Source organism: Nuphar pumila, chromosome 14 (assembly GCF_984573655.1).
Source record: "Nuphar pumila chromosome 14, dmNupPumi1.hap1.1, whole genome shotgun sequence".
Taxonomy (NCBI): domain Eukaryota; kingdom Viridiplantae; phylum Streptophyta; class Magnoliopsida; order Nymphaeales; family Nymphaeaceae; genus Nuphar; species Nuphar pumila.
The window spans coordinates 78,051,032-78,078,169 of record NC_143262.1 but is presented as its reverse complement, the minus strand read 5'-3'; positions in this window follow the sequence as shown (position 1 = coordinate 78,078,169).

Here is a 27,138-nt window from a genome sequence, read left to right as displayed (position 1 = left end):
GTTAATTCTAATCTAAGCTTAGGACCACTGTTGTGCACGATCAAGAAACTCTAATTGATATCCACCTTAGCCCACCCTCCTCGTTGTTCAGTAGCATGCCGTAGACGAACTACCTGCGAAAGCAAAACTATACTATATCTATACTACTAACTAACACAATAACTAATCAAAATAAAAAAAAGTAATCAACTAAATTATACTAACTACACTAGAAATAACAGGAAATAACAATAAATAACTAAAGCAATAATATTCACAGGAGTCTTGCTATGTGGGAAGTGTATCAGGTTGACATAATCTTGAAGGATAAACCTCCAGACTGGTCCCTGACACGGCTATTCCATCCATCTTGATATATTTTTTCTTTGTGATAACTGGTAGGTGTGTAATTGCTAAAAAAAAATGACTATCTATGGTTTGTAGCTCTGATTGCTCATGATATCACCATCCAGATTTGGTAGGATATTATTTTCGAAAAATGTGTATCCTTTCATTCAGTCGAGCCGTCATCTTACTATGCATATTTTCTTTTGTGCCCTGCGGAATCTTATCAAGTAACAACAATAATAATAATCATAATAATAATGAAACACTAGCTTTCGGTTTTAAACAAGAAGTTCTGTAAGCAAATGTGGCATGACAGTATGGCATCCAATGGATTGGAGAAGGGTGCAGTTCTACTAAAACCGACACCATATGGTGGTATGCACTGTTCTTTGCATGGATTTAATTAACCACCAAATGTTGAATCTAACCATAAAGATCTGTTGAGTAAACACCTTCAATACATCAAGAATAAATTCTAAAGATAGTTAAAAATAACATCTAACAATTCATGAAAATGAGGGTCGTTCAAAAATATCAAAAACGTCATGTCGTAATCAACTTTAATACATGAAAATATTATGTAGATCATGATAAACATGATTCAAAGTTTACTATTTGCATTGAAAATTAGATTTATGTAAATCAAGAATGTATCACCATAGGTTGTGGTGGTTTCTTTATCACAATGGATGTACTGTATGTATATACAAGTTGGTAGGTGTACCCCAAGATTTGATCTGCCCACATGTTCACCCACTCTAAACTGCTCAATCAAATGATTGGATAGTCAAAAGTCCGAGTTTTGATCTGCCCACAGGCTCACCCACCCTAAACTGTTCAATCAAATGATTGGATATATAGTCAAAAGTCCCCTGCATATGTAATCTACATGGGTTTTTAGAAAAATCAGGTCATATCATTGTTACGTGTAGGAAGGACATTCAGAGGCATAAAAATTCAACAGCTTACACATAATGTGTCAGAAAATTTTGACTTAAAAGTCATAAATTTTAATTTTAAAAAACAATCCAAGGTATGATTCCAAGCAAACGAACTTAACACATTTGTGGGGTCAGACTGAATGAGAGAGATATTCTTGACCATAAGAAGGATTTTCAGAGGCATGAAAATTCAACACTAGCCCATAACGTACCAAAACTTCTTGACTTCCGATGCAACTTAAGAAGCTTGGGGCCTTGGGCATGATCGTTGTTGGAAGGGCAGACCTCCTGATTGGTTTCTCTTTGTAATGTAATTATCTGCTGAATCTTCTTGTAACTGAAAGGAATCTGCCTAGCCCCGGCTTGTTAATCCAAAAAAAAGTCATAATTTTGTTAACAAGTACAATCATAAGTTTGATTCTTAGCAAACAAACTCCCTTAACACATTCATAGGGGATGATAGATCAGGTGCAATCTCATTGCACATGTTAGTGTGCTGCTGCACCTGATCTGCCATCTATCTTCTGTTGGCCCAACAACTGAGTCTGTAGTCTGTACACCGGAGATGGAGGGCAGTCAAGGGCAGCGGCATACTCAAAGTGCGCAATGTGATTGCACCTGATCTGTCCTCTTCTCAGGGACAGATGAGATATGTTCTTGACCCTGGTGCACACAGGGACACACAAAAAGTCTTGGGATCCTCTCTCTCTCTCTCTCTTTTGCTAAAATATTGCTTTAATGAGGCATGGAGCCCAGCCTGACCAGACATAAGCATGACCAAGGTATTCATATATATGGGCCTAGATTTTGGGTCTTGGTCCTAATTAAAATGTCTGGGCCCCAGCCCATACACGATAAGATCTGGGTTAGGCGCCATACTTCCCAGTTGGACTCTGTTGGGCCTGGCTCATGCATACTAGGGCATCAATTTTTATCATGCTCAAAGCAGTGTTAACACAAAAACCACTTGAACTATTCAAGCATACCAAACAAAGATGACTGCATTCACGGTTTTGGTAACTAATATGAGCCATGGAGATCTTTCATTTGTTAGAAGCCGAAGCATTTAACCATTTCCCAAAAAAAGCCATCTGTTAGATGTTGGTTTTTAAACAGGTTGGATCCAGACATATATTTGTCAAACCAAATCCACATCCAAATGTGCATGCCTTTAATAGATATGGGTACAAATTCTATTCAACTTTTTTTTCTTTGGATCCAGACTCATTCTTTTGGTAATCTGTATTAAAATTCACTTGTGGGATCACAATCCAATTTCCCTTCTGGATATCCAATCGAAATTCAGATCGGAACCAATTTATCATATATCCATGTGGGGGCAACATGGACTAGCTTTGGTGGAAACTGGTACACTTTGACAACCACACCTGCATGTCAGATTTATTGAATAACTATTAATAAACACTCCAACTTGTCTGCCATGGTGTCATGTTTTCATGGTAACAGCATATGGCACTGCATGATATCCCTATAACAATCCAAAAGAACAAGAGAACAGACTGCCGGATATAAATAAACTCAAGGGTCTAGCACATGAAAAGTCTATAATAGCCCATTGGAAACCACTGACTTCTTTAATTTATATATATATATCATAAAATCTTTCTAAGTCATAAGGGCTATGAATCCTTACCTATCATTCTTGAGCAGATGGAAACCATATACGGAGCCTTATCGCTTAAACCACTGTTAGATAATTCTTGGTGAAAGCTCAGTTCTGTTACAATTTTGATCAGCTTGAGTTCGGCTCGTATTTCGTAACTAGATGAGCCAAGCTCAATCTCGAGTTGAGCTCGAGCCACGAGCTGGCTTGTGTAAAACAATTTATGTCAAAGTTGATATTGCCAACAATGGGATTTAAACCTCAAACGTCCCTCTTACATGCCATAAACTCTAACCAACTGTAAAAAACTACTTTTTATACTAAATATTGCACTTAATTTCTGTATGGTACATTCTTGCGAGCTTACATGAGCTGAACCGAGATGAGCACCTTTTGTTCATGCTCGACTCATTTTTGGTTAACATGGCTCAGCTCGTTTGCTACACGAAATGAGTTTACGGCGAGCCTAACCAAATCAAACCACGAGCTGTTCGGCTCATTTTTCAGAACTAGACATATTCCGTGCATGGTATGAAAGGCTTAAATGTTACAAGGTTTGGGAATTTTGGGAATATAAGAGAGTCAAAGGCAACTAACATGGGTTTGATAAAGATATTTCACTCATGCGGTGAGAGTAGGAGTGTATACATTTATTCTGGTCTTTGTATCTACTTCTCTTCATTCTCATGCTACCCTCAACATTTGCCCTATGAGAAAGTGTTGAGGAGTGCAACTTTAAACCGCTCTTGTTATCTATGTTCCCTCCGCCCCTCTCGATCGTCATGGTCTTCTCATCCTCTTCCTATCCGGTTCCATTACCCTCCTCCCTGACGTGCTCCCCCTAGCCTTGCTTTTCGGCAGAGACCCTCTCCTCTTCCATCCTCCCGACTGACGGCTCCTTCCGGCCACCTCTTTCCATCTCGAAAACCTTCGCGCTTTTTCCTCAACCATCTTCCTACCACTGGCTCCCTCCAGATGCCTTTCACCTTCCCGTAAACCTTCCTCACCTTCATCTTTCTATCCTCCCACCCTGTTGATGAAAAACCTCTCCATGAAGTTGATTGTTGAACCAGGCTCAACGTGGGGTATCTCAGTGCTTCAGTCTACTGGCTCTAACGAGCTCCTGCTCAACAACCTTGCTAATGCTTTAAACCGTAGGTCACTCCTTCATCTTTCCAATCAGCTTAAAGCCATTTCAAAGTTCCCATTTTGGTTTTCTCAAGATTTTTTCCTCCAAATGTCTGAAGAGAATAAAATATAGAATGGAGAGAAAAATGAAGAACAATGATAGAGAATGTCTTCTAATACTTTTACTCAAAAAGGCTCTTCACACTTGGATTCATACAATGACTCTTAAACTAGGCTTTTATAGCACTAGTAAGACCTTTCTAGATGTATTGAGACTCCAAAAGACTCTTAGAAACTTGTACTTATTTAATAACTTTAGAAGACTCTTAGAAACTTGTACATACTCAATAATTCTAGAAGACTCTTAGAAACTTGTACATACTCAATAACTCTAGAAGACTCTTGTACATACTCAATATTTCTAGAAACATTGTTCAAGTTTATTTTATTCTCAACAATGCCTCTTCTAAATTAAACTTGCTCCTTACGCCCAATCTTTCTGCATTTCACTTGAAGACTTGTCCACTTAGTGACTTTGTGAAAATATCTGCCATCTGATCTTTCATTCTGCAGTACTCCACATGAACATCACCTTCATTCATAAGTTCCCTCAGAAAATGATACCGAATCCAAATATGTTTCGTCCTTCCATGAAGAACTGAATCTTTCACAACTGAGATAGTTGAGTTGTTGTCACAGAAAATAGTTGGCTTATTTTGCTTCTGCTTCAAACTCTCCAAAATTCCACGCAACCAGATTAACTGACAACCTACAAAAGATGCAGTAATATATTTTGCTTTTGTAATAGAAAGCGCAACAATTGGTTGTTTCTTTGAGCTCCACGAAATTGCTCCACTTTCAAGATTAAATACATAACCTAAAGTACTTCTGCTGTCATCAACACTCCCTGCTAAGTCACTATCAGTATAACCAATAAGGTTTACTGCAACATTAGTTTTATAAAAAAATCCATAATTGATAGTTCCTTTCACATATCTTAGAATTCTTTTTGCAGCTTCCCAATGATTTGAATATGGCTTCTCCATGAATCTACTCATCAAACTAACAACATACATAATGTCAGGCCTTGTGGATGTGAGATACATTAGATTTCCAACCAAACTTCTGAACATAGTGGAATTGACAAGTTTTCCTTCACCTTCTTTAGATAGCTTCAAACCTGAAATGCATGGAGTCGAAACTGGATTAGCATTCTCCATCTTGAACTTCTTCAAGATCTCTTTTGCATAGCTCTTCTGCGAAATAAAAATTCCTTTCTTGGTTTGATAAACTTCAATACCAAGAAAATGATGCAATTCACCTAAATCTGTCATCCTTAACTCTGCCATCATTGAGTTCTTGAACTCATTCAACATTTGCACATCATTCCTTATGAAAATTAGATCATCAACATAAAGACTTACAATAATGAATCTTCCTTCCGAATTGACTTTGATGTAGAGAGTATGCTCATATAGACATTTCTGAAATTCATATTTTTCAAAATATGAATTGATGCGGCTATACCATGCTCTGGGTGATTGCTTCAACCCATACAAAGCTTTCTTCAACTTGTACACTTTCTTCTCTTCTCTTTCCTTGACAAACCCAGATGGTTGGTCAATATAAACTTCTTTATTAAGAACGCCATTCAAGAATGTAGCTTTTACGTCCATTTGAAAAAGCTTCCAATTATTCTGAGCAACAATAAAAATAATTAAACGAACAGTCTCAAGTCTTGAAACAGGAGCAAATACCTCTGTAAAATCTTCTCCTTCTTTTTGCTTGTACCCTTTTGCTACCAACCTTGCCTTGTGCTTGTTGATAGAGCCATCTGGATTCATCTTTGTCTTGTACACCCACTTTACTCCAATAAAACTTTTGTGTGGTGGTAAATCTACAAGCTCCCATGTATCATTGTTTTCAATTAAACCAATTTCTTCTTTCATGGCTCTCCTCCATTTTTCTTCTTGACATGCATCATCAAAAGAAATTGGATCTTCACCTACAAAGAAGGCAAAAAATATGGCATCATTCTGACTAACTTCTTTTGTGATGTCATATAATCCTTGGATGCTTCTCATTTTTCTTATAGGGCTGCTCGATGAAGAACTTGAGGAAGCAGAAGAATTTTCTGCTTGGGCACCATTTTCATTATTTTCAAATGCTGGATCATTCTCTTCTTCTTCAAACTCAAAAGGAAAGATAGGCAAATTTTCTTTTTCAACCTCCAAGTCTTTAAATATGCAATTTTCATCAAATTGAACATCTCGATTGATCACAATCTTCTTTGTCACTGGGTTGTACAACTTGTAAGCCTTGCTTCTTTCACTGTAGCCTATGAAAATACACTTCTCTGATTTATCATCCAACTTGTTTCTCATAGCATCTGAAACATGAGCATAAGCCACGCCCCCGAATACCTTAAGATGGTGAACACTAGGCTTTGAACCATGCCATGCTTCATGTGGTGTGCAATTTTCTAAGCTTCTTGTTGGTGATCTGTTAATAAGATAAACTGCACAAGAAACAACTTCTGCCCAAAATCTTCTTGACAACTACTTCTTCTTAAGAATGCATTTGGCCATCTCCATAATTATCCGATTCTTTCTTTCACACACACCATTTTGTTGTGGTGTATGTCGAACCGTCATTTCATGCCGAATACCATTATCCTTGCAATATTTTTCAAACTCATTTGAAAAATATTCACCTCTGCAGTCAGTCCGCAGAGTATTGATTTTCAGCCTAGTAAATGTTTCAACTTCTGCCTTGAAGTCTTTGAATTTCTGAAAAGCTTCAGATTTTTCTTTGACACAATACACCCAAACTTTTTGTGAGTTATCATCAATGAAAGAGATAAAATAACGATTACCTCCCAAAGATGTCACCGTCATCGGACCACAAAGATCTGAATGAATAAGCTCCAAAGGTTTTGTTGCACGCCATGATGATTAAGGAGGAAATTGATTTCTATGTTGCTTTCTGAGTTGGCATGCTTCACAAACTTCATCAAGATGATTAATTTGAGGCAAGCCTTTGACCATCATCTTCTTTGAGAAAAGCTTCAAATTTCTATAATTCAAGTGTCCATATCTATCATGCCATAGCTTAGAAACTCCATTATCAATACTAATAAAACAAGACATATTTTAATTTTAAAGAGTGAGTGAAAAAAGATTATTTGAAGCAACTTCAACCCTTGCAATAACTTGTTTTTTTCTTGACAAGTAGCAAGCCATATCATGAAAATGAATGTCGTATCCCTTCTTCAAAAGATGCCCCACACTGAGCAAGTTATTTTTCAAACCAGGAACGAAATAAACTTCAGACATTTTCTTCATTTTTCCTGATTTTGTTTTGAACTCCATTTCACCAACACCACTAACTTTGTAAGTCTTTCCATCTCCTACTTTAACTTCACCATAATTAGATTCAAACAACTTAGAAAATAATTTTTTGTTACTTGTCATATGCTTGCTAGCACCACTGTCTATGTACCAGACATCATCAAGATCTCCACCATAAGACACAAGCAACAAAGTGTCATGATTTTGCTCTTGGTTTTTGTTTTCATACACCAAACGAGCATCGTGCCTTTCTTTCTTCTTGTACCAACATTCACTTGCTATATGACCAGGTTTGTGGCAATTATAGCATTCAAAATAGCTATGACCTCTCCCTCTTTGATTTCCATGACCTCTTTCTCTTTGCGAGCCTTTGAAATTTTGATTTAAGCTATTCTCCTTGCTTGAATAATTGCCTCTTCCACGAGCATATGAGCCTCTTCCTCTAAAGCTTTCACTTCTTCCACGACCATGTCCTCAACCTCTTTGATTTTTGAAATTCTCCTTCTTCTCATTTAGAGACAATTTTGACTGGAGTGCTTGATCCAAAACTACTTCTTTCTTCTTTTTGATTAGCCTTTCTTCATGAGCTTGCAACGAGCCCATAAGTTCATCAATGGTTATGGTATTCAAGTTCTTTGATTCTTCAATGGCTACCACAACGTAGTCAAATTTTGAATCCAAAGAATGAAGAATTTTCTCAATGACACGAACATCATCCATAGTTTCACCATTTCTTTTTAATTGGTTAACTATAGACAATATTCATGAACAATAATCAGAAACTGATTCTGACTCTATTTTATGCAAACCTTCAAACTCTCCTTGAAGAGTTTGCAAACAAGCCCTTTTTACCTTTTCACCTCCTTTAAATGAACTTTCCAAAATCTCCTATGCTTGCTTTAAGGAAGTAGCACACGCAATCTTCTCAAAAGCGGCTTCATTTGAGGTTACTCCTTGGTAGATTACCACAAACACTCTCTTATCTTTCTTTCTCGATGCTTTTAAACTCTCTCTTTAAGCCTATGACATTTCTTCTTCATTTTCAACTTCAACATAGCCTTTTTTGACTATCTCCCACAATTCTTGAGATCCAAGAATAGCTTTCATTTGGATACTCCAATTGCCATAATTTTCTTTGGCTAATTAAGGGACAAAAGGAAGAGGAATAGAGTTATTCATTTTAATCGAACAAAGCTCTGATACCAATTTGAAGAGAATAAAATATAGAATGGAGAGAAAAATGAAGAACGATGATGGAGAATGATTTCTAATACTTTTACTCAAAAAGGCTCTTCACACTTGGGTTCATACAATGACTCTTAGACTAGGCTTTTATAGCACTAGTAAGACCTTTCTAGATGTATTGAGACTCCAAAAGACTTTTAGAAACTTATACCTATTTAATAACTCTAGAAGACTCTTAGAAACTTGTACATACTTAATCTTAGAAACTTGTACATACTCAATAATTTTAGAAGACTCTTAGAAACTTGTACATACTCAATAATTCTAGAAGACTCTTAGAAACTTATATATACTCAATAATTCTAGAAGACTCTTGTACATACTTAATAATTCTAGAAACATTGTTCAAGTTTAATTTATTCCCAACAATGTCGTCCACGCTCTGCTCTTGTATTTCTTCAGGAGCCTTGACTATTCCCATTATAGTCTGTTTCATTTGAAAAATCAAGAGAGAAGTGCTCGTCCATTTTAAAGTATCGGCCTCATCTCATCCTCCATTCTTCTTTAAGGCGATCAAAGTTGATCAGGACTGCTAGACTCCTGTCCTATCTTGTAAGGATGCAAGACTTTTAAAGTTGCTTTGTAGGATCTCTGTCTTTTGAAAAGTGTGTGTGTATGGTGGGGGGGACTGGTTCTGCCAAAGGTGCACAACCCTCAATTTCAACAGACAATCTTGTTATTTCAAGTATGCTCGGGAACGACGATTTAACAATCTTAACCTCACCATGATTGGGAAATGCCTTCCTAAACATTGGGGTCCCCCCAAGCATGTCTCCTTCAAACCCCATTTCAGATCAATTCTCACCCTCTAGCTGTTTTTGCAGCACAATCATGGTGAGCAAAATATGGATTCTAATTTCAAGAAACTTTGGATCACCGTGACACTCTTAGGTTGATCCCAAGACAATACCGCTTCTACCTTTGTTGAATTCACCTCAATACCACTGTCTGAGATAACATGATCGAGGAACATAACTCTGTCTAGCCAAAATTCATACTTCAAGAATTTAGTATAAAGCTTATGTTCTCTTAGTATCTCAAGCACAATCCTCAGATGCTCCCTGTGCTCTTCTTCGCTCATCTAAAATACCAGGTTATCATCTATAAACACAATAATGAACTGGTCCAACTAAGACAAAAAAAACACGATTCATCAAATCCATGAACGCTCTCGTGCATTAGTGAGCCTGAAAGGCATCACTAGAAACTTATAATGCCCATATCTGGATCTGAAAGTGGTTTTCTAGACGTCCTCCTCCTTGATCTACAACTGATGATACCACGATCGAAGGCCGATATTCAAAAATACCTTGGTCGTCTGTAACTAGTCAAATAGATCATCAATCCTGAGCAAAGGGTACTTATTCTTCATTATCACATGATTCGATGTTCAGTAGTCTATACAAAGCCTCATAGATCTGTCCTTTTTTATAAACAAAACTAGTGCACCCTAAGATGACACACTCGGCCAGATAAAACCCTTGTCAAGAAGCTCCTACAACTGCTTCTTCATCTCTACAAGCTCAGCTGACGCTATACAGTATGGTGCTTTCGACACCGATGTCATTTCTAACATCAACTCTATCAAGAATTTAATCTCTCACTTCTGTGACAACCTCGATAACTCTTCTGGAAACATGTCAGGAAACTCCTGAACCACATCCAACTCCAACGATGACTCCTGGTTGTCTGTAGTTGTCACACTTGCCAAAAACATGACATAACCCTGCTTGCAGTACTTGGCCATCTTTATAGTTGAGATGATCTTCACTTCACCAACTGGTCTTGTAGTCTAAAACTCCAACGTTGCACAATCGAGACATTCTAATATAACCTTCTTAACCTGACACTGAAGAGTCACTTCACAACGAGATAGCTAGTCTATGCCCAAAATGATGTAGATGACAATATCGAGTAGGATTATATTAGCAGACAACTCAGGTCCACCAATCACCACCTGAATCTCCATAAAAAACTCTGAACAACGAGATGATACATGCTAAGAGGACATCACTTCTAAGCCAACCTCTTAGACAGTGATACATCTAATACACTAGCGAATTACGTGGATATAAACAAATGTGTGGCACCAGAATCAAACATAGCTCTAGAAAGATAATCAGCAACAATGATAATACCTTCGATCAGACTATTCTAATCGTCCTAGTCTGTGGCTATGGTTGCATAGATGAGCCTATTATTCCTCCTATGTGCTTGTTGTTGTGGAGGTCTCTACTGGTGGTGGTGGTGTTACTGTAGCTGTGTTATCATCGCAAAATTTTTAACTTTTGCAAATCAAACTGACCTTTGAAAAAGTTTTTGAAAATAACTCGCCTCCGTTTTTAAAATGCGGGAAAATTCCGTAGAATGGGACTCGCCTGTCGGTACGAGGTTCAACCGTTCCTGCCAACTTTAACAGGGGTAATCGAACCAAGGATCAATCTTATGCTCTACTCTATTCAACTTGTCTAAATCATATTCTAATTTCTAAATGCACATAGAATCAGGCATGTGCTATGAATTTTCAGAAAATGCACATTTGAAAACATGATGTTTGCTTTGAATGATTGAAATATTCAGAAAATGTAAATCTTGGAAAATCGTGAATTGGGATTTCAAATATACTTCTGAGAGAAATAAAAATCGATTTTGAGGAATCCTTGACATTTGGTGAAAATCGATTCTGAGAGACTTGGTTTCTCCGAATTCAAACTAGGAAATTGAAATTCTAACTTAGAAAATTTGAATTTGGAACTTGGGAAATACTTGAAATATCCTTTGAAATTCAATGTCTTTGGGAAAATCGATTTTGCTATAAGACTTAGGAGATTTTGAGAAAATGAACTTCTTTGAATTAAGATTGGAATTGGCAAATGCATGAAATGAATGAATATGATTTTGAGGAATTGAGAAATACTTTTTGTATTTTTGAGAAATGCAGTGCATTTTTGAAGTTAGCCTAAGAGTGTAGGCTGAATGTGGCTAATGTGAAGATCATAAATCTAAGCATCATTCGTATTCTGACTATGGCCATAAATACGAATTCCACCAAGTTTATAAACTTCATAGAAGCTGGTGCATGTGCCATTCGTGTAGACCATGGTGAATTTGTAAAAATATGCATGAATCATCATCCATCACACATTAACATGATAAAAATAAACTATATGCAATGCAACCTAATCTATGCAGGAAATGTAAATTCTTATTCCAAAGTTTAATTACAAATTACATCACTATTGAAAATTAAATACATGAAAAATAAAGTCTTCAATGTACCTGCAAAACTAGAAAACTTTGTTAATGAAAATATGTTGGCTTTCCTAGATTTATCCAACAATATCAGGAAATTGTTGGATTTTGCTAGATATAAGCCTCTTCCTTGATTCCCTTAAATAAAATTGAATAAATATGAAAAAGAAAATATGAAATTTCGAAATTGGTGTCAAAATGACCAAAATACCCCTAATAACAAGACTATGGCCTTGAAATTAGGGTTTTTAGAAAGATATTTTGATAAAATGCAAGTTTTGAAGTTTAAATGAAATAAACTCAAACCAAATATGCTATGACATGATTAAAAATATGAAATTAGGGTTAGGGATTTCGAAATTTAGGTCAAATGACCAAATTACCCCCGATAGCAAGACTATGGCCTTGAAATCAGGGTTTTCTGAAATAGATTTTGGTAAAAACCTAGGTTTTATGCACTAAATGAAATCAAATGAGCATCAAATTAAACCTAAAGCATCCTAACATGATTATGAACATGATTAAACCCTAAAAATATATGCTTATGCACGAAAATCCAATAATATCACAAAAACTGTGATTTTAGCAGTGTTTTTGGATCTTTCAGGAACCCGGTTTTGCAATTTGCTTAATTCAGCCATCAAATGGATTACAAAATCCATAAAAATTGGTACCTGCACTTGTTATAACCCTAATGTCGAATTGGAATTATAAAAATAATTTTTTGACATTAAATTAATCCGAAAATTGCATTAAACCCTAAAAATATGCTATTTTTGACCTAATTCACCAACCAGTTTCAATCCAAGACCTGAATCAGGGATCAAATCTCCATGGAAATTTATGAAATTTTACAGAGATTAACTAGGAAGAAAAACCGAGATTTCCCAATTTACAGATCGGAAAAATCATCTTCGGTTAGGGAGAAACCTATCCGGCAATCTGAGCTAAAATATATCACTCTTAACAGGGATTAAAACGGCTATTCCAGATTGAAAATACAGAAATAAATATCAATTCTAAACAAAAAACTTTGAAATTTTAGTGGTGAATATTAGACAGAAAAATAATAATACTCACTTTTTACAAATCTAAAATCGGATCTGTGGTTTGGGATTTATGACTAACACAAGTCTGATTAGGGTTTTGGTAAACCCTAACGAGCTTTAAATTTAAAAACAGATTCTCTAAAATAGGAAAAATACTAAACAGTGATCAAAAAATCCAAAACTTTCACAGAAGACAGATCTACTCAATGTGAATCCATATCACTTTACATATCTAAAATCGGATATAAGATGAGAGAAATATCATCACAGCAAGTTACCTTCTTGATTTTAACCACGATTTTAAAGCTTTAAAAACCCGATTTGATATCTGATTTTTTTGACAGGGTTCCCGAGATCCAAAACCTCTGATTTTTCTACAGTAGCTCAATAACTTATGCATGCACCACATATAAAAAAATCAGAACTAAACAATGAGAACTTCAATCCGAAATAACATTATCTTTACTGTTCTAAACCTAAAACACACAGAAATTTAAGAAACTTGACAAACCATGCATTAACTAATGTAAATAAATAAAATAAACCATAAAACAATAAATAAAAATTATTTTTATGCTGTAGAACGTAAAACAAACATGAATAAACCATTAAAATAAATTAAAAATAGGGAATCAATGGCTGGAATTTGATATCACCTTTAAAACATAGATTTAACCCATTAAAAAGGGTAAATCATATATTTTATTGGTTAATAATGCAAAGAATCATGATAAAATCAATTCTAATGGATTAAAATCTCTGTAAATCACCCAAAACAGGGTTGGATCACCTTCTTGGATTGTTCTTGCTGATTCTTGATGGTTCTTGAGGTTGAATCCATGGTTTAATCCATGAAGGGGATGACACCAATGACTAAAATTGATTTAAAACATGAAAAAGTATTAAATAAAACTAAAAAATATTACCTTGGTGCTTGCAGCTGAAATAGAGGAAGGTGGAGGTGCTGGAGAGGAGAGAGAGGCCACGAAAAATTGAGAGAAAAGAGCCCTCCTTTTGGCCCCCCTTAGGTCCCTTTTTATAGTTTTTCAAAAAGTCACTTAATTAGGGTTAATTAAGAGGTTTTTTCATTTTTTTAGGACTCTTTCTAATAAATCCACTAAAGGCAACGATTTTTTGTGGTTTTCTAACCTAGGTGGGACTCTAATTAATCCCTAATTAGCCCCTAACTAAACCTAGAAAACCCCCAAATGTGATGCCACTTGGCATCTTTCACATTTGGGTTTTTAAAACACCTTTAAAAACATTTAAAAACACTAGTTTTAAAAACTAATTTTCAAAATGAGTTTTCAAAATGGTTTTGACTCTTCTAAACCTCTAACACTAACCAAGACATCAACTAACCCTAGTCTAGCCCTGACTTACTCGAATATGGCGCCACCCCGAGTGGGCCCTACTTGAGTTTTTCAAAAAGTGATTTTAAAACTTGAAATTGAAGGAGTTTTCAAAAGATTTTCAAAAGTAAACTTAAAATTAGGATTTTTGAAATGGCATAAGGTCCTAACTGAGTTAGAATTCCTCTGGATATGGTGCCAACTGAGTGGGACCACATCGAATTTTGAACATTTTTGAAATAAACACTGAAAATGGCTTTGAAAAGGGGTTAAAATCAGTATTTGAAACTCAAGATCTTTGAAAATAGGGTCTCAAGCGAACTGGAACTCCGGGTTAGAGTCCTGAACTCTTAGGACTCTGAGACTTTAGATTTTAAAAGCCAAATGAAAGAATTTTCAAAAGATTTTATCAAGAAATGATGAAATAAGTCAGAAAACACAGTCACGGTTAGACTCCTAACTCGACCGAACTCTAAAATAGAATCCTGAACTAACTCGACTTTGTAAAATGACCTAAATTTCGAAAATAAACGAAAAAGATTAAAAATGGAAGTAAAACAGACTTAAAAACCAGACTTCTGACCGGATTAGGACTCTGAGACAGAGTCCTGATCGGACTGAAACTTTCAAAAATTTGAGAAATTTGATGAATAGAGGCATTCAGAAGCGACACCATCTAAATGGGTCTCATCTGTGAATTAAAATCGATTAAAGTTTGAATTTGAAAGGAATCCAGATTGTTTTCTGAGAAAATATCTCGAAATACAAAGTCCTGGGGTTGAAAAATGACAGAGTATTGAATAAAAACCCAGGTTTTGAAATTGATTTTGAAATAAAGCTTTAAAATTCAAATCTGGATTGAATGTTTTGAAATAGGAGTGTTGGATCTCGAAAATGAGATGCAATGACATGCAATGACATGCAATGCTATGCAATGACATGCAATGCTATGCAGAATACATGCAATGACATGCAATGATCTGTAGTGACTTATGAAATGGACAAACACTGGATGAGGGTGAAAATTTGGGGTGTTTACAGATGCCCCTCTTTGCTGCTAAGCCGGTTGAAAGCCGAGCTTAGTGGCAAAGAAAACACACCAAATTTGGACTATAAAAATGCCTCAGTTAGATGAATCTGACTGGGTATGAAAGAATTAGTTCAAATGATAATGATAGATATGAAATGAAGAATAAGGAGAAAATTTTATTTCAAAAAGAAGTGAGATTCAGGTTTTGCCCTTAACCTGGATGGGACAGGAAATACCTCGTATGGAACGAAGCTCAGGCTTAACCCTTAACCTGAAAGGGGACGATACCTCGTGGAAAAACGAGGCTCAGGCTTAACCCTCAACCTGAAAGGGGATGATACCTCGTGTAAAAATGAGGCTCAGGCTTAACCCTTAACCTGAAAGGGGACGATACCTCGTGGAAAAACGAGGCTCAGGCTTAACCCTTAACCTGAAAGGGGACGATACCTCGTGGAAAAACGAGGCCCAGGCTTAACCCTTAACCTGAAAGGGGACGATATACGGAGTCCTCGAATGAAGAAACCATGATGGGACCTTCGAATTCTGCACAATAAATCTGAGAGGGGTTTGCAAAAGGAAGAAAGGGGGTTCCCTAAAGCTTGAAAAGGGATTGATCTTGGACGTCTCATTGCTAAGACTGAATGGCTTTTAAGACAGATGACCTTTTGCGGAAAATTCAGGTTTAACCCTTAACCTGAACGGGAATTGTCTATGGTGGGACAATGGGGAGCACAGGAAAGTGTGCGAATCTGAGAGCCCAGGCACTCAGATCAAAACAAGAAGGGAAGGATCTTGGACAACTCCCATCATCCGATCCTAAAAGGGATAACAACAACGCCTGGATACAGCAAAATAAACATCAAGTTCTCACTTCATGTCAGGATAACTTAAAAAGATTGCCAATAAGATAAAAAAAAAAATTTGTAGTTAATTCAAGAATGATAAGCACATATATATATGAAAAATATTCCCTCTTTTCTACCTGAAGTATTACCTCTGATTGGGCTTAACTCCGTAGAATCAAGATTTGAATTCAAATTACTTGCAATTGACTTTCCTTCAAGGAGGCTATCAATTTCATTGATATGGACGGAAAAGAATGTATTCTTGATATTGCGAGAGCTATTAGCGAAAGGATATTGATAAAAGAATTTCACAAAATTAAAGAAGATTCTTGATAGATTCGGCAGTCTGATATCCTGAGATTCTCTTCTCATGATGATCTTTTTGCACTCTCTTTTTGACAGAATTGGAGCTCTCTTGGATTTTTTTGGGAATTACATCATCCTTCATTTTGGAGATGTCCTGGCTTTTCTCTCTTTATTTTTTTTTTGGGAAGGGTACGTCACAAACTCCTTCATCTCAGAGATGTTCCGATCCTTCTTCTCTCTCAGGGATTATATTGACGGTTATTAGCTCATTGGTTGGGAATCTCTTGATGATAGCAGAAATTAAATATCTTTTAGGGTTTGTCGATAAGCTCATCACACTCGCCTTCATCTCGACGGTGATCTGAACTTTCCCTGGAAGGATCTGTCACAAACTCCGTCATCTTGGAGATGATCCAAATCTTCTTTGGCCCCGGGGGTCGACTCGCTTAATTCGCCTTCATCTTGACGACAATTGAGAGATCCCTTTTGCAGATATTTAATTACAGCTTAGGTGATTGAGGAGATATGAAAATTGAGTAGATTTTTCTGTATCACCCAGGATATTTCGACTACTTTATTTTTCAAGAATGGTCTTTAAAAATGTGCCATTGACTGCGATCAATATCAATCACTCATGGCTTTGCAACAACATTGAATTCTCTTTGCTGGCCATATCGAGGATTTATTCTTCATCCTTTTGGTTGGCCAATAGAAAGATTTTGAACTTTGAATCCTTTTTCGCAAAAGCTTTGTCCTTTCGGAAGTAATACTAAAGGTATTCTGAGGTACAATTTTATGCAGTAAAGATTTTGAGATCAACAACTATTTTTCATGACAAATTGGCAAAATATTCCTGAAATCCTTGGTGAAAGAAATCACTTGAGATCTAAATGACACATCCGTGGCTAGATTCTCCTCTCCTTTCCCCAAAGGAGAGACTCAGAAATTGGAAATAGGATATTGGATGACCTGGAGATCAAAATTGTGATTTGGTCTACTGGAAGCGACATGGGTTCTGTAGGAATTCATCCTAAGAATGACATTGGTTCAATTGAGAATGACATTGGTTCACTAGGAACGACATGGGTTCTGTAGGGATTCAGCCTAAGAACGACATTGGTTCAATTGAGAACGACATTGGTTCACTGGGAACAACATAGGTTCAATAGGTATTCAGCCTAAGAACGACATTGGTTCAATTGAGAACGACATTGGTTCACTGGGAACGACATGGGTTCTATAGGGATTCATCCTAAGAATGACATTGGTTCAATTGAGAACGACATTGGTTCACTGGGAACAACATGGGTTCTGTAGGGATTCAGCCTAAGAACGACATTGGTTCAATTGAGAACGACATTAGTTCACTGGGAACGACATGGGTTCAATAGGGATTCAGCCTAAGAACGTGGATCAGGAGGACTTCAACCTACAAATCATATATCTAAAAAATACCAATCCAAAAGGACTTCGACCTAAGGACTGTAAAGAATATTGGATCAGGAGGACTTCAACCTACAGATCGAAATTTTTGAGAACGAGATTGGTTCGAAAGGGGTTCAACCTATGAGCCGTATTGGTTTGACAGGCGTTCAACCTACAAATCACATTGACTCTGCAGAGGTTCGACCTACGAACTATCAATTCCATAGGGATTTAACCTAAGGATCACAATTTAAGAAGGAAGGGTTCAACTTATGGGTTTTGAATTTGGAAAATAAAAATTCTTGGTTCATGATTTGAATGGACCATCATAGTTAGCTTTTCAAAGCCTGTTTTCAGGATTAACCCCTTCTCCTGAGCGAGGAAGCTTGATGCAAATGCAGATGAATGCGAATGAATGTCTGCAAATGCAAATGAATGCAAATGTATGTAAAATGATATAAATGGGTGCACATGCGTGCAAAATGAGAGATTTGTTTGATCCTGCCTGCATACAGGATGTTTTGAAGACAATTTCCAAAGTAATGCCTCAGTGTAATGGGGAATAAGAAAGGATAAGTAATTGATATTTGATGAGAATTCTCTGAGGATAACGAGGTAAAACTGACAATGAGCTTCTTGGTTGATCAGAGAGGCACTTTGAAAAAGGTTACCCCTTATAAGAAGACATTTAAACATTTGCAAATGAAGAATATAAAAGATGACGCCAGGCCATAAGGAAGATTGACAAATTTATTAATGCATTGAAGAAGGAAATAACAAATTGATAGAAGAACTGAGACTACATTGTTGCTTCAAAATGACAAAATGATGAAAGTGACATAGTCTCGACATTGTCAATTTTTAGAAAACTTGCTCAGGATGGTCGACTGGTATTTTCCTCATCTTCAATAAGGATATTCTTGGCGATGCAATCCTGAATGATATTTTTCAGAACGAAACAATTCTCAGTGTCATGCCCTACTGCCCGATGAAATTTGCAAAATCTTTCTTTGAATCTACCCATGATTGTTGCGGGATCAGCTGCTTTAGGTAAACGGATCATATCTTTTGCAAGCATGTATTCCATAACACTCTCTAGTGTTTGGTCCAAAGGGGTGAACTTTTGATCCGTACTCCAATCCTTGCGCTTTGGCTTTTCTTGATCTTTCTCTTTATGCTGAGGACTAGATTGAAGAGGCTTATCATTGTTGGAGAACTTTTCTTTTTGGCCCTTGGATCTCTCTGAATAGTGATCATGATTTTTCTTGTTGCTTTTGCTATCATTGGCAAAAAGAGTGAAGTGAGCCTTCTTCTTCTGCTCACTCTGATTGTTACCTTGTGTAAAGATGAAGCCTTCATAAACTCCATTTTCCATGCTTAGCTCGAGCCACTCGGCTCGTTCTGTCAGTTCGATGAAGGTTTTTGACGGTGCCGTGGAAATGAGACCTTTCAAGGGTTGTGAAAAATTATTCAAGATTAGTGACAATGCATGCCCTTCTGATATCGGGTCTCTCATCTTATTGCAAGCTGACCTCCATCGGTGGATAAAATCTCGGGCCTTCTTGTTTTCTTTCTGCTTGAGGCCGCAAAGATGACTGAGAGTCGGGAGTGCTTCAGCATTGAATAGAAAGCGCTCAATAAATAAATTGACCACTTTATCGAACTCTTTCAGCTCTATCGGGTTGATATGCTCTGAATACCACTTTGCCGCAATACCCTCCAAGCTGCGAGGGAAGCAGAGAAATAAGGCACGATTGTTCCTCTTGAACCTGGAACATTCTGCGAAGAATAGGGCGAGATGTGCTTTTGGGTCACCCGAACCATCAAACTTGATAAATTTCTTGGGGAGATTATCAAGATCATCATCCCCATCCAGTCCATCATAGAAGTCTTCACTTGTAAAGACTCTTTTGCCCTTGTCACGAGTTTGAAGATCCTTAACTATTTTCATCACATCTTTGAGTTGTGACTGCGTAGGGTCGTCAACAGACTGATTCTTGGATTTGTAGGCCGACCCCTGCCCTTGAGTCGACCTTTTGAATTCTTGCTTGTTTTCATACTCTTTGTCAGTATCATCTGCTGATTCTGACTCATCAGACATCTCCTCATGACGATTCTGCCTTTTACTGATCTTCACATTCTTGACGGCATGACCCTTATCTTTCTGTTTAGTCTGAGTCTATTCAGCACTGGCTTCAGCTTGTTCTGCCAGCATCTTGGTCATCATCTTTTTGAACATGACGTACATTTGGGGATCGATGCCATCATCCGCCTGCTGACTCTGACTCTGGATTGATCGAGGTGAGTCCATCTCTTCTTCTGAAGCTACTGAGTACGCGACGCCTTCAACTGATGCGGCTTTCTTTCTGGATCTTGTATCAACCATCGGGTATCGCAAATGTTCTCTTGGGTGTTGTTGATGCTCTCTGCAGGACAGAACTGATGGTTAGGCTTCTGAAGGAAATTTGGTTTGGAGGAAAATATTTGTTGAGAATTTTGGTAGACAATTGAAATAATATCCCATTACTAGGGATTGAGTCGTCGCTGGGATTACGACAATTGCGTTGCTATTCTTTGCAAGATAAACAACTGAAAATATGCCTTGTTACCTAGGCGAGGTCATCAAACCAAGATGAGATGTAAAATAAAGGAATTTCATTGAGGGGAAAAACATGATTTTATCAATAATACTCTTGACAGAGGGGAGGGGGACGAACAATTTTCCACCACTCTACAAAATCAGAAGACACACGAGGACCAGGAAAAATAGTAAGACTGACAAAGGAATCCCAGCCATGTCTGGCAGAATGGTATGCTCCGGACCACTGATCTGATGCGAGATCGAATTCTGGTAGAACCCCCGCTAGTGGACAAATCTCTACGCGCTTCTGCCTCTGAGAGAACTGCCTGACACACCGCTCGGGATGATAGTATGCGCAGAAGAACGGGCCAAGTAGTCTGAATCGCTTGCCATAAGTATAAGTGTATCTGGGAGGTGATTCCTGATGATCAAAGTAATCCCATACGACCTCTTCCTCCTGAAGGTTGTCGATCAAGAACCGGTATCGCGCAACTGGAAGAAGCTTCTCTCCATTGTATCTGAATGAACTGGCACATGCCGGAGGAACCAAGATTGCAAGGCATAGGTGCACCTTTCGACTAGAATCGATTCTCCGAGTGCGAAACGAGTCAACCCTTGGTATAGAAAAGCGAGTGCGGCCATGGCTATCGAGAGGCGGCTGGTCTGTCGACTTCCCCATCTCCTCATAAGCTGAACTATTCTGATATCCATGTAATTCCGTCCGTCGGGAAAGAAAGTTAATCCCACCGTGCACAGAACCATCGCATGCTGAATTCTCTCTCGAGCTGTCCTAGACAACGAACTGACTTCCACAAATGTCCCATGCTGTCTGTAGATTTCGAGCAGATCCACATATTCATTTCCATCTTCTTCAATCAATGGCCAAGACTTGCGTCCTGTCATGCGAGCTAATGCATCCTTACGGTCCAGACCCTTAACATTAATCAGAAACTGTTTCTCCAATGGATCTCCAGGCTGACCGGCTGGCTCGGGCAATCCCATAATCTCTGAAAATTCATCCATCAGTACTGTCATCTCGCCCCACGGGAACCAGAAGGTAGAAGTGCTCGGATTCCACCGCTCTGCTAGTGCATGGATCAAGTTGCCGTTGACTGTTTGCTTTCCCACTGCGGACGCCAGTTCCAATCCACACTCGTCCAGATGGTCCGGAAACATACGAGAGAAGTTCTTGAACCATGAATAATACCACCAGGGAAAGAAGGATCCGGTGCTGAGGACTCGATGTTTGGGAAGACTTTGTCGCACCTCGTAGGAGATGTGACCCTCAGGGAAGACTGAATCAAGCTGACTGGATGCCATCGGACTGGAAGACATGGAAATTGGAGTAAGACTTGGAAAATACAGGAATTTTGAGGAAAATGCAAGCAGGATAAAAATAAAGTAGGAAATTCGAGATCCAGAAGACAGGAAAGATGGGAAATCACCTGGAGTTTTGAAGGAAATGAAGGGAAATTTGGAAAATCGTCCAGTATTTTTAGAAAATTGGGGAAAATATGGAAAATAAAAGGAGATAACTATAACATATTCAATCACATTTTGCACAAACAAGTATGCACAAACAACATTCTCTAAAAGCTGACTCTAGATGCACAAATTTTGAAATGGCTGTAGGACATTAATCCTAACTCTAAGGCTCAGATCATCTGTATCCAATCCAGTTATGCCTATATACTCAAGCCAAGACTCGATGTACGTGGCATAAAATCAATTTCTCCGGTTCTAGGTTCAAGTTTTCCAACATCCTTGAGCACCTGTCGATATACGTTGGACTATGGCCCTTGGTACGTGGCAGGGGGATTTTCACCCAAATAGGTGGCCCAGTTGTGAGGCTCTGTCCCGAACTATGGTTCTGGAAGAGAGCCCAGCAACGTGAAGACCGGGACAATATAGGTGGGGGTGGTTTTTGAAAAACATGAGCACATGCAATCAAACAGAAGGCTCTAAGTCCTAAAGAGATAGAATTTTGAAATATTTGAAGAAGCAAACATTGTTTTCATACAATTCCTAAATTGAGGAGTGTTGTATTAGACCTAAGTCTATGTGAGCATGAATAATTCTCCTCAATATGGTCCTACCAAACCATACCTAGTCTATATGCATTCCATGTCAGCTGGGTTCAAGTCTAGGCTCCTAGGTTCACATGATATCATAAAGCAAAGCTGACATTCCATGGAAATCGATTTTGACAAATTGAACTAAGTAGAGCATTAAATTGATCAGGCAAAGACAGGTCCCATCACGGTCGCCAAACCTGTTATCATCGCAAAATTTTTAACTTTTGCAAATCAAACTGACCTTTGAAAAAGTTTTTGAAAATAACTCGCCTCCATTTTTAAAATGCGGGAAAATTCCGTAGAATGGGACTCGCCTGTCGGTACGAGGTTCAACCGTTCCTGCCACCTTTAACAGGGGTAATCGAACCAAGGATCAATCTTATGCTCTACTCTATTCAACTTGTCTAAATCATATTCTAATTTCTAAATGCACATAGAATCAGGCATGTGCTATGAATTTTCAGAAAATGCACATTTGAAAACATGATGTTTGCTTTGAATGATTGAAATATTCAGAAAATGTAAATCTTGGAAAATCGTGAATTGGGATTTCAAATATACTTCTGAGAGAAATAAAAATCGATTTTGAGGAATCCTTGACATTTGGTGAAAATCGATTCTGAGAGACTTGGTTTCTCCGAATTCAAACTTGGAAATTGAAATTCTAACTTAGAAAATTTGAATTTGGAACTTGGGAAATACTTGAAATATCCTTTGAAATTCAATGTCTTTGGGAAAATCGATTTTGCTATAAGACTTAGGAGATTTTGAGAAAATGAACTTCTTTGAATTAAGATTGGAATTGGCAAATGCATGAAATGAATGAATATGATTTTGAGGAATTGAGAAATACTTTTTGTATTTTTGAGAAATGCAGTGCATTTTTGAAGTTAGCCTAAGAGTGTAGGCTGAATGTGGCTAATGTGAAGATCATAAATCTAAGCATCATTCGTATTCTGACTATGGCCATAAATACGAATTCCACCAAGTTTATAAACTTCATAGAAGCTGGTGCATGTGCCATTCGTGTAGACCATGGTGAATTTGTAAAAATATGCATGAATCATCGTCCATCACACATTAACATGATAAAAATAAACTATATGCAATGCAACCTAATCTATGCAGGAAATGTAAATTCTTATTCCAAAGTTTAATTACAAATTACATCACTATTGAAAATTAAATACATGAAAAATAAAGTCTTCAATGTACCTGCAAAACTAGAAAACTTTGTTAATGAAAATATGTTGGCTTTCCTAGATTTATCCAACAATATCAGGAAATTATTGGATTTTGCTAGATATAAGCCTCTTCCTTGATTCCCTTAAATAAAATTGAATAAATATGAAAAAGAAAATATGAAATTTCGAAATTGGTGTCAAAATGACCAAAATACCCCTAATAACAAGACTATGGCCTTGAAATTAGGGTTTTTAGAAAGATATTTTGATAAAATGCAAGTTTTGAAGTTTAAATGAAATAAACTCAAACCAAATATGCTATGACATGATTAAAAATATGAAATTAGGGTTAGGGATTTCGAAATTTAGGTCAAATGACCAAATTACCCCCGATAGCAAGACTATGGCCTTGAAATCAGGGTTTTCTGAAATAGATTTTGGTAAAAACCTAGGTTTTATGCACTAAATGAAATCAAATGAGCATCAAATTAAACCTAAATCATCCTAACATGATTATGAACATGATTAAACCCTAAAAATATATGCTTATGCACGAAAATCCAATAATATCACAAAAACTGTGATTTTAGCAGTGTTTTTGGATCTTTCAGGAACCCGGTTTTGCAATTTGCTTAATTCAGCCATCAAATGGATTCCAAAATCCATAAAAAATGGTACCTGCACTTGTTATAACCCTAATGTCGAATTGGAATTATAAAAATAATTTTTTGACATTAAATTAATCCGAAAATTGCATTAAACCCTAAAAATATGCTATTTTTGACCTAATTCACCAACCAGTTTCAATCCAAGACCTGAATCAGGGATCAAATCTCCATGGTAATTTATGAAATTTTACAGAGACTAACTAGGAATAAAAACCGAGATTTCCCAATTTACAGATTGGAAAAATCATCTTCGGTTAGGGAGAAACCCTTCCGGCAATCTGAGCTAAAATATATCACTCTTAACAGGGATTAAAACGGCTATTCCAGATTGAAAATACAGACATAAATAGCAATTATAAACAAAAAACTCTGAAATTTTAGTGATGAACATTAGACAGAAAAATAACAATACTCACTTTTTACAGATCTAAAATCGGATCTGTGGTTTGGGATTTATGACTAACACAAGTCTGATTAGGGTTTTGGTAAGCCCTAACGAGCTTTAAATTTAAAAACAGATTCTCTAAAAAGGGAAAAATACTAAACAGTGATCAAAAAATCCAAAACTTTCACAGAAGACAGATCTACTCAATGTGAATCCATAGCATTTTACAGATCTAAAATAGGATATAAGATGAGAGAAATATCATCACAGCAAGTTACCTTCTTGATTTTAACCATGATTTTAAAGCTTTAAAAACCCGATTTGATATCTGATTTTTTTGACAGAGTTCCCGAGATCCAAAACCTCTGATTTTTCTACAGTAACTCAATAACTCATGCATGCACCACATATAAAAAAATCAGAACTAAACAATGAGAACTTCAATCCGAAATAACATTATCTTTACTGTTCTAAACCTAAAACACACAGAAATTTAAGAAACTTGACAAACCATGCATTAACTAATGTAAATAAATAAAATAAACCATAAAACAGTAAATAAAAATTATTTTTATGCTGTAGAACGTAAAACAAACATGAATAAACCATTAAAATAAATTAAAAATAGGGAATCAATGGCTGGAATTTGATATCACCTTTAAAACATAGATTTAACCCATTAAAAAGGGTAAATCATATATTTTATTAGTTAATAATGCAAAGAATCATGATAAAATCAATTCTAATGGATTAAAATCTCTGTAAATCACCCAAAACAGGGTTGGATCACCTTCTTGGATTGTTCTTGCTGATTCTTGATGGTTCTTGAGGTTGAATCCATGGTTTAATCCATGAAGGGGATGACACCAATGGCTAAAATTGATTTAAAACATGAAAAAGTATTAAATAAAATTAAAAAATATTAAAAATATTACCTTGGTGCTTGCAGCTGCAATGGAGGAAGGTGGAGGTGCTGGAGAGGAGAGAGAGGCCACGAAAAATTGAGAGAAAAGAGCCCTCCTTTTGGCCCCCCTTAGGTCCCTTTTTATAGTTTTTCAAAAAGTCACTTAATTAGGGTTAATTAAGAGGTTTTTTCATTTTTTTAGGACTCTTTCTAATAAATCCACTAAAGGCAACGATTTTTTGTGGTTTTCTAACCTAGGTAGGACTCTAATTAATCCCTAATTAGCCCCTAACTAAACCTAGAAAACCCCCAAATGCGATGCCACTTGGCATCTTTCACATTTGGGTTTTTAAAACACCTTTAAAAACATTTAAAAACACTAGTTTTAAAAACTAATTTTCAAAATGAGTTTTCAAAATGGTTTTGACTCTTCTAAACCTCTAACACTAACCAAGACATCAACTAACCCTAGTCTAGCCCTGACTTACTCGAATATGGCGCCACCCCGAGTGGGCCCTACTTGAGTTTTTCAAAAAGTGATTTTAAAACTTGAAATTGAAGGAGTTTTCAAAAGATTTTCAAAAGTAAACTTAAAATTAGGATTTTTGAAATGGCATAAGGTCCTAACTGAGTTAGAATTCCTCTGGATATGGTGCCAACTGAGTGGGACCACATCGAATTTTGAACATTTTTGAAATAAACACTGAAAATGGCTTTGAAAAGGAGTTAAAATCAGTATTTGAAACTCAAGATCTTTGAAAATAGTGTCTTAAGCGAACTGGAACTCCGGGTTAGAGTCCTGAACTCTTAGGACTCTGAGACTTTAGATTTTAAAAGCCAAATGAAAGAATTTTCAAAAGATTTTATCAAGAAATGATGAAATAAGTCAGAAAACACAGTCAGGGTTAGACTCCTAACTCGACCGAACTCTAAAATAGAATCCTGAACTAACTGGACTTTGTAAAATGACCTAAATTTCGAAAACAAACGAAAAAGATTAAAAATGGAAGTAAAACAGACTTAAAAACCAGACTTCTGACCGGATTAGGACTCTGAGACAGAGTCCTGATCGGACTGAAACTTTCAAAAATTTGAGAAATTTGATGAATAGAGGCATTCAGAAGCGACACCATCTAAATGGGTCTCATGTGTGAATTGAAATCGATTAAAGTTTGAATTTGAAAGGAATCCAGATTGTTTTCTGAGAAAATATCTCAAAATACAAAATCCTGGGGTTGGAAAATGACAGAGTATTGAATAAAAACCCAGGTTTTGAAATTGATTTTGAAATAAAGCTTTAAAATTCAAATCTGGATTGAATGTTTTGAAATAGGAGTGTTGGATCTCGAAAATGAGATGCAATGACATGCAATGCTATGCAATGACATGCAATGCTATGCAGAATACATGCAATGACATGCAATGATCTGTAGTGACTTATGAAATGGACAAACACTGGATGAGGGT